The following is a 14,080-nucleotide window of genomic DNA, read 5'->3' as shown; positions in this document are numbered from 1 at the left end:
AGTCCTGCATACCTCCATACACTCCCCCCCCAGAACGAAACTTTCGGATATCAGTCGCGTCACGTGCAATTCCAGGATGCTTTATTTTCATTGGTTGCTGGATTAATTCTTACCCAGATAAAACAGATACGGTTTTTTCCCGGTTGGCTATTGTGTAGCCCAGCGGTTCCCAAACTCAAGAATGCCGCGGCCCAATTTGAGAAAATGTGGGCGCGCGCCTAAGCCGTAATTTAACACTGAGGTGTGCTCACCTCAGCCGGGATGCGCGCGAGCCGAGAAGAGTTGACGGGGGGTAGACGAAAATTACAGGTTGACGGGTGGTCAGATTTCACCGTTATAATAGGAGGGGAAACACTGGAGTTGATAAGCGTGTCTTCTTGTCTGATCAATACGCAACTGTGATGTGCGCGACTTGTCTGAGCGGCCAGTTGCTGATCACTCACTCAACAGCTCGACGTGAACGTACAGATGGTGCGCGCGCAGCGCGCAAAAAATGTTTTTGGGACCACCGAAGACCCATTTTGACCCAGGAAAAACCCTGCTGTGTTCGCGGATGTGTCGGCGCGCATCACGGCAGACAGAGCGATGCGACCCGAGAAGTGTTAAGGGGGGGGGGGGGTGCTGAGCGATTACATATATCTCTTGTTCTGCCTGTTTTGTGATATACATGCCTAAAAGGCGCCTAATATTTCTAGACTGAAATAATATCGGCATTATAATTATAACTATGAGGATTTTTTTTGGTGCCGATTTTGTGGAGCCCCCTCAGGACTTGGTGCCCTACGCGCAGCGCGAAGTGCGCTATGGGAGCGGCGGCGCTGATCACAACTCTGATCAAAACATAAACTAATACTACAAGAGGGCGCCCCATTTGACATTGTTTTGTTTGGCGGTCAGAAAAATAGGTCAGATAAAAGAATAACACGTAATTTAAATCATAAATATTTTTATATTAATTTCAAACTTCCAAATTGAAAATTAAAAACATTTTATTTATTTATTGTAAATGACCTCTCGCGGCCCACCTGCAGTACCTTCGCGGCCCACCAGTGGGCCGCGGCCCACAGTTTGGGAATCGCTGGTGTAGCCCATTTCTTTTTTTTGATTGGCTGATAAGTGGCACCTCACAGCAGAACTCCAGGGGAGCGCTTGATTCCTCCATGGTGAGGGCAGCGCGGCCAGCTCATGTTTGCGTGCTGCGGTACATTAAAACATTAAATAGCCGAGAGGTTTTTTTCAGCGTGAGAAATACGATGTGTGGCGGGAGTGCGTGACTTAAGACCGAAATGCGTGACACTTGAGAGCCCAGACACTAGTGAAGCTGTCCTCAACCTGCGTTTCCTCTGGGCAGGATTACACAGCTAGCTTACATTTTCTTTATGAATAAAGATGAATTATTATATGGCAACAACAGTACAAGCGTTCTGATTGGCTAATGGGCCACTTCGTTGCACGACATGAGACCAACAGCCAACTATCCAGCGTTAGTATTACAGCCAAACAAACGGTAAATAAGAATGTTCGACAGCACGTGGTGCTTGTTGTCAAATCTAAGAGCCAATCAGCTCTCTGATGTGGCCACGGCCAGCCGTTGGTTTCCCATCATGCAACGGGGCTCATCGCTGACAGCAGCGCGAGCTGGAAGTAGACGGACCCGAGTGGGGTCAACGGTTTTCCGTGAGTTAGTGAACCTGTGAAACGTCGAAGTACGAGGAGGAACGTTGGAGTTTAATAGAGGAGCGCCAACGGAACGGGACGCCATTTTCAACCCAGAAGTTAAAACGAGCAGGTTGGTTCTCTTTGTTTCTTTATCACTTTAAACTGATGGAACCAGTTCTGCAGGAAGTATTCACATCATGTTCTGAGGTAGAGTTACAGGTACTGCAGTACGTAAACACGTCCATACCTTTTTACTATGATACATCACAAAGGTACTCGTTACCTCAGAGGTACATATTGTACTTTTTACTGTACGACACCTCAGAGGTACATATTGTACTTGTTACTGTAATACTGCTAATATAAAACTGAATTATTGAAGCGACTGTTATGTTCAAGCTCCTGCAAATTCACATTTATTTAGCCTGATATTAATTGCTTAGAGTTGTTAAATATTTCCACTCTGTAATGATATTACTGTTACACTACACTTATTTAGCTTCATATTTATTGCTTATACTGTTAATATTTCCTCTCTGTTTCTGATATAAGACATTTTTCTAGCTTCTTATTCATTTCTTAGACTGTTAAATAAGTTACACACAGTTGTCTCCAGGAGAAATGCTGAGGCTGTTGGTGAAGCAGCAAGTCGACGAGGTCGTTGCCGAGGCTTTTGAGCAGTTGGACACGTTGACAGCAGCGTATGAGGACATCGTTTCTCGTTTAGGAGAACATGAGCTACACACATCAGGTTGGTGCCGCTTCACGATTGTTCCCGGTCTTCATGCTCGTTTTACGGCTCCAAGTCACATTTAGTCCGTTTCCAGCTCGTCAACTGGAGTGAGCGAGACTTTTGGTGGATCTGTTTCGTTTCCAGCTCTCCTCTGATCTCATTCATCAGGGAGGAACTTTAAACACCTCACGGTCCTCTAGTCAAACTGGTTACGGGATCTGCACGGTCTTCAAAACGGCGGCCAGAACAACTTCTGGAGGAGGAAACCGGCCGTAAAGTGTTCCAACTCCCGTAAAGTGATCAAACTGCCGTAAAACAAAATAACTGCCGTAAAGTGATCAAACTGCTGCAGTGTTTCCCCTACCATTATAACATGGTGGCGCCCCGCCACCCTGAAATCTCCGCCCGCCACCCTGTAATTTTCTATATTGATCGTCTACCTACAATTGAAGTCACCTCCCCCCATTACTTATCGTATTACTCATGGTATTACTTATGGTATTACTCATCATGGTATTACTCATGGTATTACTCATCATGGTATTACTCATGGTATTACTCATCATGGTATTACTCATGGTATGACTCATCATGGTGTTACTTATGTTTTTTTGTAGTTTGGCTTCTTGAAGAAATGTTACTTTCTTGATCCTATTATTAGTTTGTACTCGTGGTTGAATTCACTTATTGTAAGTCGCTCTGGATAAAAGCGTCTGCTAAATGACATGTGATGTGATGTAACAGTTATGTATTGATAGAGCCAATTCTTCTAGATTTATATTAGTGTTTAGTTACATAATGAATTATGTAAAAAGGGGGATAGATAATATAAAACTGAATTATTGAAGGGACGATTGTGTTCAAGCTCCTGCAAATTCAGAATAACATATAGAATATGTGTCTGATAAGAAATATTATGACTGCCTCTCAAAGCGAGGCACTCGCCTCACACAAACGCAACACACACTTGTTATCACGTTGTTACAATGAGAGAGGGGGACGAGGGCCCCCCTTCTGTGAGAAAGGGGTGTGGGGGGGTGCAGCAGATCCGAGGTCAGGATGACTTCAATTCAATTTAGTTTATTTGTATAGCCCAATTTCACAAATTACAAATTTGTCTCGGAGTGCTTTACAATCTGTACACATAGACATCCCTGCCCCAAAACCTCACATCGGACCAGGAAAAACTCCCAAATAACCCTTCAGGGGGAAAAAAAGGGAAGAAACCTTCAGGAGAGCAACAGAGGAGGATCCCTCTCTAGGATGGACAGATGCAATAGATTTAATGTGTACAGAAGGACAGATTTAGAGTTTAAATACATTCAATGAATATGACAGAGTGTATGAATAGTTCATAGTAGGCATATTCCACGATGGAGACCTCCACGATCCATCAGGCAGATGGCGGTGGGGAGGAGGAGTGGGCGGAGTCTCAACAGGACAGTGGCGTAGTCAGGAGCAGGAATTCCACGACCCAGACGATCCATCAGGCAGATAGGATCTATGCCGTCTCATAGGGTCCGATAACCCCATGAGACGTGAAGTCAAAAGGACTCCGGTCACATGTGGGGGCATGGAGGCCCGTACGTGGAAAGGGAGGCCGAGTTGTTTTGGGTTTTCAACTAGTGCTGACCGGAGAGGACTCCGCTGTGATTGCAATCGCATCGAACTTGTATTTTACGCGTGATCAGAGAATAAATTTTCCCGTTGGAAAGGAGAGAACGAGAGAAGGTCGTACTTTACCAAACATCCAATTTTTTTAATTAAAAAAAAAATTTGTTTTATTGATTTTCACAGTTTTTATCCCACCAGGGAAGAGGATTCACACTTGTTTCAGGGCAATTACAGATTGAAAATGTAAAACCTCATTCCCGACCCCACCCACCCACCCACCCACCAATTGTAGGGTTACAGGCTACAGAACTTATACAATACATTCAGGTAATTTCAGGTACATTCAGGAGACGAAAATGTAAACAGAATCAAATAATTACATTAATCCATCAGGTAATGTAAAGCAATTTGGAAATGAAAATTAACAAAGTGAGAAGTTGCATGTAAAAAAGAGTGAGTAATGGCTAAAGGACAAAAAACAAAAACAGAAAAAACAACAACAAAAAACAACAAGGGGAGGGGAGGGAGGGAGGGAGGGAGGGAGGGAGGGGGGATGCTCACTGTTGCTATGGAGCGGATCCACCTTAGTCTATGTCGAGAGGTTCTTGTAAGGAGTCGTAGTATTCTAGAAAAGGTCTCCATACTTTACTAAAGGTTTGGGAGGACACTCTGAGGGTATATTTGATTTTTTCAAGTGTCAGGAAATACATGACATCTTTGATCCAGTGGGGGAACGATGGGGGGGCGCGCTGCTTCCATCTCAGAAGGATCAAACGTCGAGCAAGAAGCGTTGTGAAGGCTATGATCACATTGGCTTTATTTGGTAAACGGGTACGGACTTCCTCTGGAATTAAGCCAAAGAGTGCGCAAATTGGGTCTGGGTCAAATTGAGCCGCAAACATCTCACCATAAGCTTTAAAAATACTTAACCAAAAGTTGGCGAGTTTAGGGCAAAGCCAGAACATGTGCAACAAGTCTGCTGGCTGGCCTCTACATCGAGGACATAATGGGTCAGAGTGAGGGTACATTTTTGCCAGTCTAGCATTAGAGTAATGCGCCCTGTGTACCACTTTCAGCTGTATTCAGTTGTGTTTAGCGGATGTAGATGATGTGTATATCAAATCTAAAATAGAGTCCCATTGGTCATTTGTTATAACCACTCCAAGATCTGAGTCCCAGGCCATTCTTACATTTTCCAAGGAGTGTGGGTTGATATCATTAATGAGCCCGTAAATTTGGGATATCAATCCTCTACTATTCGGGTTCAGTTCTAGGAGGCTGTCAACATGAGATTTCAAGGGCTTGTTTGGAAAAGAGTTAAACGTGTTTCTTACAAAGCTCCTGATCTGCAAGTAGCAGAATAAATTGTTCTTCGGTAGATCATAGGTTTGCGATAATTGGGAGAATGAAGCAAACGTGTCTTCTATGTATAAATTATGGATTGATCTGATCCCTTTGTCAAACCACAGACCAAATGCGTTATCTGTCCATGAGGGAGTAAACATAAGGTTACATTTGATGGGGGAGCGGGTGGAGGCTGCTTGCAGCCCAACATGTCTCCTAAACTGAGCCCATATTCTTATTGTGTGATTTACTATTATGTTTGTACTCAAGTTATTGCTAAGAAGAGGCAGGGCTGCACAGACCACTGAGCTGAGATGGTGCTGGTAGGAGGAGAATTCTCTTTGTACCCAGTCCGCCTTTCCCTCAATTGGACTGTCTTCAAACCAGTGTAGTAGCTTCTGGATATTGCATGCCCAATAGTAAAGGAGAAAATTAGGTAAAGCTAAGCCTCCCGCTCGCTTTGGTCTTTGGAGTTGAGTCCAAACATCCAATTTTGATAGACGCAAACACTACACCTCAGAAGTACATGTACATTTTACTGTATGACACCTCAGAGGTACATATTGTACTTTCGGATGATTTCACTTCCGATTTGTTCATGTTCTCCCTCAAAACCCTGACCTCATTCATTAATAAACCTATTGAATATTAGAGTTCAATATGAGATTCTTAAGATGTATTAATGTATTTTATCATTCTCCACAGACGTCCAGCGGCTGTTGGTGATGAAACAAGAGGTTCCCCCTGAACAGCTGGACTGGAGCTCCAGTCTGGACCAGGAGGACCCAGAGGAAGAGGAAGAGGAAGAGACACCGAAGAGACACTCTGGAGCCAAAACAGGAGTGAAACCAATCAGTTGTTCAGTTTGTGGGAAAACATTCAGACATGCAAGCAGTCTAAAACGACACTCAACTAGTCACACAGAGGAGAAACTATGCAGTTGTTCAGTTTGTGGTAAAACATTCAGAGAAGCACGCAATCTGAAACAACACTCAGCTGTCCACATGAGAAGAAAACGATGCAGTTGTTCAGTTTGTGGTAAAACATTCAGAGACGCACGCAATCTGAAACGACACTCAGCTGTTCATACAGGGGAGAATCTATGCAGTTGTTCAGTTTGTGGTAAAACATTCAGATATGCAAGCAATCTGAAACGACACTCAGCTGTTCATACAGGGGAGAATCTATGCAGTTGTTCAGTTTGTGGTAAAACATTCAGACAAGCACGCAATCTGAAACAACACTCAGCTGTCCACATGAGGGAAAAACTATGCAGTTGTTCAGTTTGCGGTAAAACATTCAGACATGCACGCAATCTGAAACGACACTCAGCTGTTCATACTGGAAAAACAAATTAGATTCCCTCTTCTCCGTGATTTAAAAAAATCACAATTGCATTGATGAGATCATTAGAAATAAATGAGACGTTGTTGATGTTAGCAGAGTTGTTGTTCATGATAAGGTTGAAGAAGTTTTCTTGCTTGGGTTGCTGCAAGTCTTGAACCTATATGATATATATTTATATATATATATAAATATATATTTCTTTATATAAACCTATATTTATATTTATTAAAATATATAGAGAGATTTATTTTAAAACATTTATTTATATATATATATATTTATGTATTTTGTTTCTATTATTTCTTTACGTTTCTTTATATTATTTTTGTGACTTTTATTTCTGTTAAGTTTTGCTGTTTATTATTGACAATGTGCAACTGTTTAAAGACTTGCAACGTCGATATCGCTGCTTCCACAACTTCCGGATATGGCTCGGGTCAGCTGACCCTGAACTGGCCAATCAGAAGTGCCTCTCTGTGGTAAATCCCGTGTTGTTTTGATAGGGACGCACAGTGCTGAGCGGTACACACCAGAGAGACCGCGGGGAGACATGGCGGTGGAGACTTCCGTAAGAGGTGGTATTATAAAAGTATTACTCCTTTATGATTTAACTATAATATTCTGATGTACCTGGCTTAATGCTTTTATTGTTTTGACTCGTCTTTATCTATTATTATTTATTTTTGCATTGTGTCTTTATGTAAAGCCTCAATGTTCTCTATTTACATGCTTAAAGGTAAGTTTATGATAATAAACACATTATTATAAACAGAGTATTTTTGCCACAGCTGAAGCTGAAGTTTTGTGATGGTCTAAAAATAATAATAAAATACTCTGCTTTAAATGGTAATTTGTGTCTCAAATGTTTATTCATGAATTAAAAAAGCCAGAATGTTTAAACATGCAAATATTTTGTTCTTCAAAGACTACAAAACAAAGTAATGTCATCCGGATCACAAGATGTCTCTGAGCTCCCTGAAGTGTTTCCTCGGTGGTTTGTGGTTTTCACATCATGCAGATTAAGCTCAAACAATCCAAGTGATTGAACCAAAAGCAAAACCCATTTTGAAATGAAGGGTGGCTTTAATATAATAATAATAATAATACAAATCTACACGATTTTAATGCTTTTTTGGTCCATAAATGTTCTTGCTCAAAGTTATCCACAATAATTTGTCTGGAAAGAAAGTGCTCACTCTGAGAAACACAGATTATAACAGGATTACATCTATAATCCTCAATCTGTAAAAGATGCACGGCACTCGGATTATTATCGGACCAGGAAAAGATGAGAAGCTGTCCGAGTTTTAATTAATTTACACGTCTCTTTGGTAGTTCAGTCTTTGAGGCCATGTCTAAGTTCTATAATTTAATTCAGTTTATTTGTTTAGTCCATTTTCACAAATTAAAATTTTCCCTCAGAGTGCTTTACAATCTGTACACAGACATCCCTGACCTTTGACCTCACATCGGATCAGGAAAAACTCCCGAAAAACCCTTTCATTGGAAAAAAAGGTAAGAAACCTTCTGGAGAGCAACAGAGGAGAAGCAGTAGATGTCATATGACCATAAGGAATCATGTGTGTCAATCAAATGTATATTTTGTGATAATGGGCTATATAAAATAAACTGAATTTAATTAAAATCCTATGTGAAAACCTTTTGATACATGCTGATTTCGGTAAACAATTTCCTGGGAGAGTTAGATTTAACAAATATGAATGTTAATGGTTGAGACTTCCTGTCTGCTTAAGATTCTTAATGTGAACAATGAAACACTGGCTAAACCACCTGTTTAGGGAAGGACAGTGAGTGGTGATTGATTCTTGAGATAAGGGACAAAACTACTTTTGAAATCTAAAAAAACTAAAATGAGCAGCACATTCATTTGGAATTGATTTTCTCATAAACACACGTCTGACCTAACAAACCATGAAAAGGAACAAGTTTTTTATTAAATCACTTTTTATAAAAAATGACATTGATCCAATTTGTGTGTTGACATTTGTCAACTCTGTCTGATGCATTAGAAATCATTTTATTTTAATTTAAATGATTCAGTGACACTTTTAAGTATTTAAATATCTAATAATAGTGTGCCTACTCCTAGTTCAGTGATAAAAAAAACATTGTATTCCCTTTTTTATTATTTTACACAGTTGAGGAAAAACGACGTTGGAAAAAAAACTTAATTTTGTTATTTATTTTTAAAATGTAACATATTTAATCTGTGGTTATATGCAGTTAAGACACCACTGCATGTAGTCCATGCAATGTTTTAGTGAATTAACTCAAAAAAATAAACAGAAGTAAAAGGCTTTTTTTTTTTAAAAGACAAAAACCCACATCTTAGGGTGGGACAAAAGTGATGGTGTTGACGGACTGATGTAAAATTACAGCAAACAAGGTCTGTTAACAAGGCCGTAAAGCACACATGAGAAATTCATGTGTTTTCAGTCCTTCTATGCTTGGATTATAAGTGCGTTTAACTGGCCAAACTTAAACTTATTAGCAAAGTCAATGAACTATGCAGGATCCAGAATCCTCTGTGTGTTACGAGACCATCAATTTAGAGAAATGGCACACATAACATAAACAGGCCAAGAAAATGGGGACAGTGAAAGGTAAAGATCTTTAATGACCAAGAATTAACTCAATACACCACCAGCTCTATACTATAAACAAAGTAAGAGGTTAACTTTAAACTAAACCCATCCTGGTTCGGTTGAGCACGTCTACTGGAAGTTGGCTCCTCCATACTCTGCTCTCGTGGACTATCTGGAGGGGTGTCTACTTCCTGCCTTGACCTTCTTGACCTTTTCTGAGCTTTCCTCCAATACTTCCTGCAGTGCCTCTGTTCCCTTGGTCCTAATTCTCCTATTTTTCTGATTTTTTTGTTATGGACCCTGTTCTTCCACCTTGTCTCTCCTTCTCTAGATTGTCCCTTCTGCTGTCTGGATCACTGTCTATTCTCTGTCTTCTTTTTCTTTGCTCCTCCACTGACAGTTTGCATCGAGCCATGTCTGCTTACAGTACAGATAAAAGCAATAAATATACATTAACATTTGTGTTGATCATTTATTTTTTGCCAGTCAGTCAGTTTAGTATAAGTATTATGCCAATATAAAATCATAAACACAATCTGTGTTTATTATGCATCAAATAATGATGTTTTGGAGCTACTACAAGGAACTTTCAATCCGTGTTGATTTTGGCGCTCCTTGTGGACGGAGGTGGTAGTGTTTTTGAGCACCAGAGCCCCTTTAGGAAATCCTCTCATTTTACTGCAGAAGGGTCTGAATAATGATTGTATTTGATGTCGCAAGAATCTAACCCAGTGGCATCGAATGAAAGCATTAAGAAAAAATATATAGAAATAGGTAATGTTCTTTCTGATGGTCTCGTGTACTTATGTAGGTCATACAAAAGGCATCAGTATTAATTTGAGACTGTTTCATAACCAGTTTTTTCAAAGTTCCTCACAGTAACTTTTAATGAATAAATGACAATCATCTCCACCGTGTTCAGAAACTCTCCGATCATTTACACAAGCAGAAATAAAATATATAAAATATATAAAGTGCTAAAAGTAAGACAGTGTTACCTCTCCGGGGTTGGGTTTGAAGGACAACTCCTCTATGGGGCCGAGGTTAGCGAGGACCGGAGCGATCATCATCCCCGACTGATGAGACCAAAGACACAAGCAGCGTCACAACCAGGCAAAGATTCTGCATCCAAAATGTATTAAAAGAATAAATAGTGTGTCAAGGGACACAAACACATAAAAGGCTTGTTTTTCTATTCTTATCAAGATAGATTAATCTATGGCCTGTATAGTAGTGGACATAAAGAGTCTGTCTGTGGGCCTAATCAGGCTAAATGTGAGGCTGTAAAACTGTATTGCTTGCTCGAGTAGTTAAATGGCAGAATAAAGAATAATAAACAAGTTAGTGTGACAATAAAGTCTCATTAAAAATTAAATATTTCAGAGTTTTGGACTGCTAGTCAGATGAAACAAGCAATTTTGACGATGAGATATTGAGCTCTTTAAATATGAGCATTATTTGTAAAACTTCTGTAAATACTTTACATCAGCAGTTCCCAAACTTTTTAGGCCACGCACCCCCTTCTACATCCCGACCGGGTCCACGCACCCCCAATCCCCCACACCTTGCGAGTGACTTTTTCTTTTTCTTTGCTCCGAGAAGAGTTGTTGACGGGGGGGGGGGGGGGGGGGGGGGGGAGCTCTGCGGAGTATTGAGCACCCTTGCATTCAAACATTAAAGAGCCGAGAGTTTTTTTCAGCGTGAGAAATACGATGTGTGGCGGGAGTGCGTGAGTCTCACGCTCAATGCGTGACACTTGAGAGCCCTGCATTCTCTCAACGTGTCTGTACCTTTCGGCATTCTTGCCACTTTGCTAACATGTCGACCAGCTGTGCTGGTGACGTGCAGCGCGCGCGAGCCTCACTGCGGCTAACGGCGCGGTGACCGTTAAACGGCAATTCGAGTTCAATAATTTTGCGCCAAAAGCACAAATGTCTCTGTTTTTAGCGCTAAATGTCCGATATTTGCGCCCGCAGCCTTTGTTCTGTGACATAAAGCTAGTGCACTTATCCTGAAACTGCTCTAACTGCGTGTTCGCGCGCTGCTCACTGACGTCTGTTAATGATTATGACTTATGTAATGTGACGTCTGTTATGATTATTATGAGGGTTATAAATGCAATGCGACTGAGCAAGAAACTCATGTATTGTTGATACCTTGCTGTTCAGGTTATGAAGTGGCCACCCACGGATGATGAGCAGACCTGAGTCTCAAACCACACACACACACACACACACACACACACACATATTGGGGGATTATTTGGTGATGGGTGCAAAAAGCATCATTAAAATAATTATTCACTTGAGATCAAAAGATGATCCCGTCTCCAACGGTGGACCGCTGACCAGTGGCATCCCTAGGCTAAAGCCCCGGATGTTTTTTAATTAGCCCAGAATGTTAATAAAAAATAAAATAAAATAAAAGATTTGGCACACAAGTGGTTAACACCTCCAGGTCGCATGTGACGTCATTCACCCAAAACAGCGGAGTCAGGCTGGCAGCAGGCGCACGTAACAGCAAGCTGCTGTCTGAGAGTGTTTCTATGTCTAAAAATTTCGCTGCTTCACTCATCTGCTTCACTCTTCTGGGCTAAACCCAGCGCCGCCGCTCCCATAACGCGCATCGCTCTGCCGTGATACGCCCCCCCCCCCCCCCCCCCCGTCGACAACGCTCGCCGTGGGTCACCTTTCTATCTAAACTGCACTGGCTAAGCCCCAGATGTATCCAAATCCTAGAGACGCCCCTGCCGCTGACTCCCCTTGGCAGCGATGTTTTTTGGGTTTACATTTTTTTTAATATAATCTTAATCTCTTCAGGATCAGAGGAGGCACGTGAGGCTCCCCTGATGTGACTTTTCCTTGCTCCCTTTCTCAAATGTCTGTTTCTGAACGTCCACGTTCGCCTGCAGGAGATGGAGCTGAGCAGGAGGAGAGTGCCTCTCTATGTGAGTATGAGCTCCGAGTTTGAGCTTCTCCCATCAAGATCAACAGAGTTGGTTATCATTTTTATGAAAGATCTCTGCTAATTGAGTTTACAATAAGATCAGCCTCATATATTTGTATATAAATTAATATTCATAAATACATTTATGTGAAAAAAATATATATATATACATTTATTTTTGTGTACATATATTTATTTGTGTGTATATAAATTAATTTATGTTTATGTAGATGTATATTTTTATTGATTGATTTCATACATATATCCAGTTTATATAGTATGTTTGTGTTGAATGAAAATGCAACTATTGTATCTGAAAGGAAGAGTGTGTGCCCGTGTCATTAATCATATCCACTGTGTGTAGCATGGTGTGTGTATTAACCAGCTGATCAGTAACTCTATGATTCATTCATAGTGATATTTCTGTATTTTACTTGATCAGAGTTTGTATTTGCGATCGGTTCGATCTGCGACGTCTTTGGGTCGCGTTGAACCCGTTAAATGGACATGCCGTCTCGGTTGTAATCAAACGGCGCACAAAATATTTCTTCACTGTTTCCACTTTTAGTGTTTTTATGGACGTGGGAACACTTTGATAAGAGCAAATGTTTCTCTGTAGATCAAAAGGGGCGCCACACTCATTTTGCATGTATTCAATGCCATTTCCCTTTTTCTTTAGTTGAAGGTTACCTGAAGGTCACCCAACGTTTATTGTAAACGCCCACGCTTATCTCAACTGTCAAAGAACATGTGACTAGAAAAAAAGAAACTGGAGAAGGAAACCCGTAGGTGGGATGAGGTGAGGGAGGATTAATTGCAGCCTTTCAGTTTTCTAGTGTATCAGGTATTCAAGGCGGAGAGATGGACCCTCATGAGAAAAAGATAAATTACTTCAAAATCTAACATGAGGTGTTCATTGCATTCTTAGTTGTTCTTCTCCTGCCGCAGCCAGTGGGTTGGCATGTTCCCCAGAGTTAGACCGTCGTTGCACTGCAGTCGGGTCTCTTGAAGTTTGACGAATGGAGATCTTCTCCCATAGATTTATTCTCGTCGGCCTCTTTCTGCGACTCGCTCCGCTTGTTTGGCTGCAGTTGGTGGCGCGGCCGTCTCAGGTTTAATTCATAAATGATCTCTCTGTGTTTGAGCATGTACCCGCCTGTGTGTTGTCACCAGTTACATCCAACAGGGACACACAGAAATGCACGAGTAATTTGGGATGAGCTGATTATTGCTCAATCACATTCTACCTGTTTCTGATTGGTGCATCACTTTCAGGCTCTCTCTACTTTTTTATTTTAACATTTATAACTACCTCCGTCTCTCTCACGCACACACAAACCCCACACGGACATAGATGAGGACATTTATGCTTTTATTTCTATTTTTCTCAACCTTTTTTGCTTAAAAAAAATAAATCCTTATGTCTCTTTTGCTTATATTAAACTTGTTTTAAATACTGTGTTTCCCCCCCGCCATAAATTAAGACTGCAACTATATTGATTTCTTTTTGTTGTTTTCATTCCTTGAGATGGCTCCTTCTCAACCTGCAGCTTTGATCTTGGCATCAAAACTCAGCTATTAACTCATGTATCAAATAACTTGAAATGTCCCCCTGCCCTATATACACCAATGGCCTCGAAACAGCTCAACCTCGGCCTCTCAAGCGAGGCTGTCGCATAACATGCAGTCAAAGTATATTGAATTGTTGTGTTAAAGGGCTTCAAATCAGCCCACATGTCAATGTGACTGCTCTGCCCTCCTTCACCTCCGTCTGCCTCGGATCAGAAGCCGACAGTGTTCTGGCCCGTCGGGATCAGGGCGGGTCTTTGCG

The 14,080-nt window shown here is 41.2% G+C and overlaps 1 long non-coding RNA gene across 1 annotated transcript; it reads left to right on the top strand.

Annotated features, from left to right (window-relative positions):
* The first annotated feature begins 532 nt into the window (after window positions 1–532).
* On the top strand, window positions 533–7,547 carry LOC130196798 (uncharacterized). The gene is made up of 2 exons (XR_008832323.1): window positions 533–2,410; window positions 6,056–7,547. It is a non-coding gene; the product is annotated as an uncharacterized LOC130196798 (long non-coding RNA).
* The last annotated feature ends 6,533 nt before the right edge of the window (window positions 7,548–14,080 follow it).

The sequence above is a fragment of the Pseudoliparis swirei genome, chromosome 7 (assembly GCF_029220125.1).
Source record: "Pseudoliparis swirei isolate HS2019 ecotype Mariana Trench chromosome 7, NWPU_hadal_v1, whole genome shotgun sequence".
NCBI lineage: Eukaryota > Metazoa > Chordata > Actinopteri > Perciformes > Liparidae > Pseudoliparis > Pseudoliparis swirei.
This window is presented reverse-complemented; position numbering and strand designations above follow the sequence as displayed.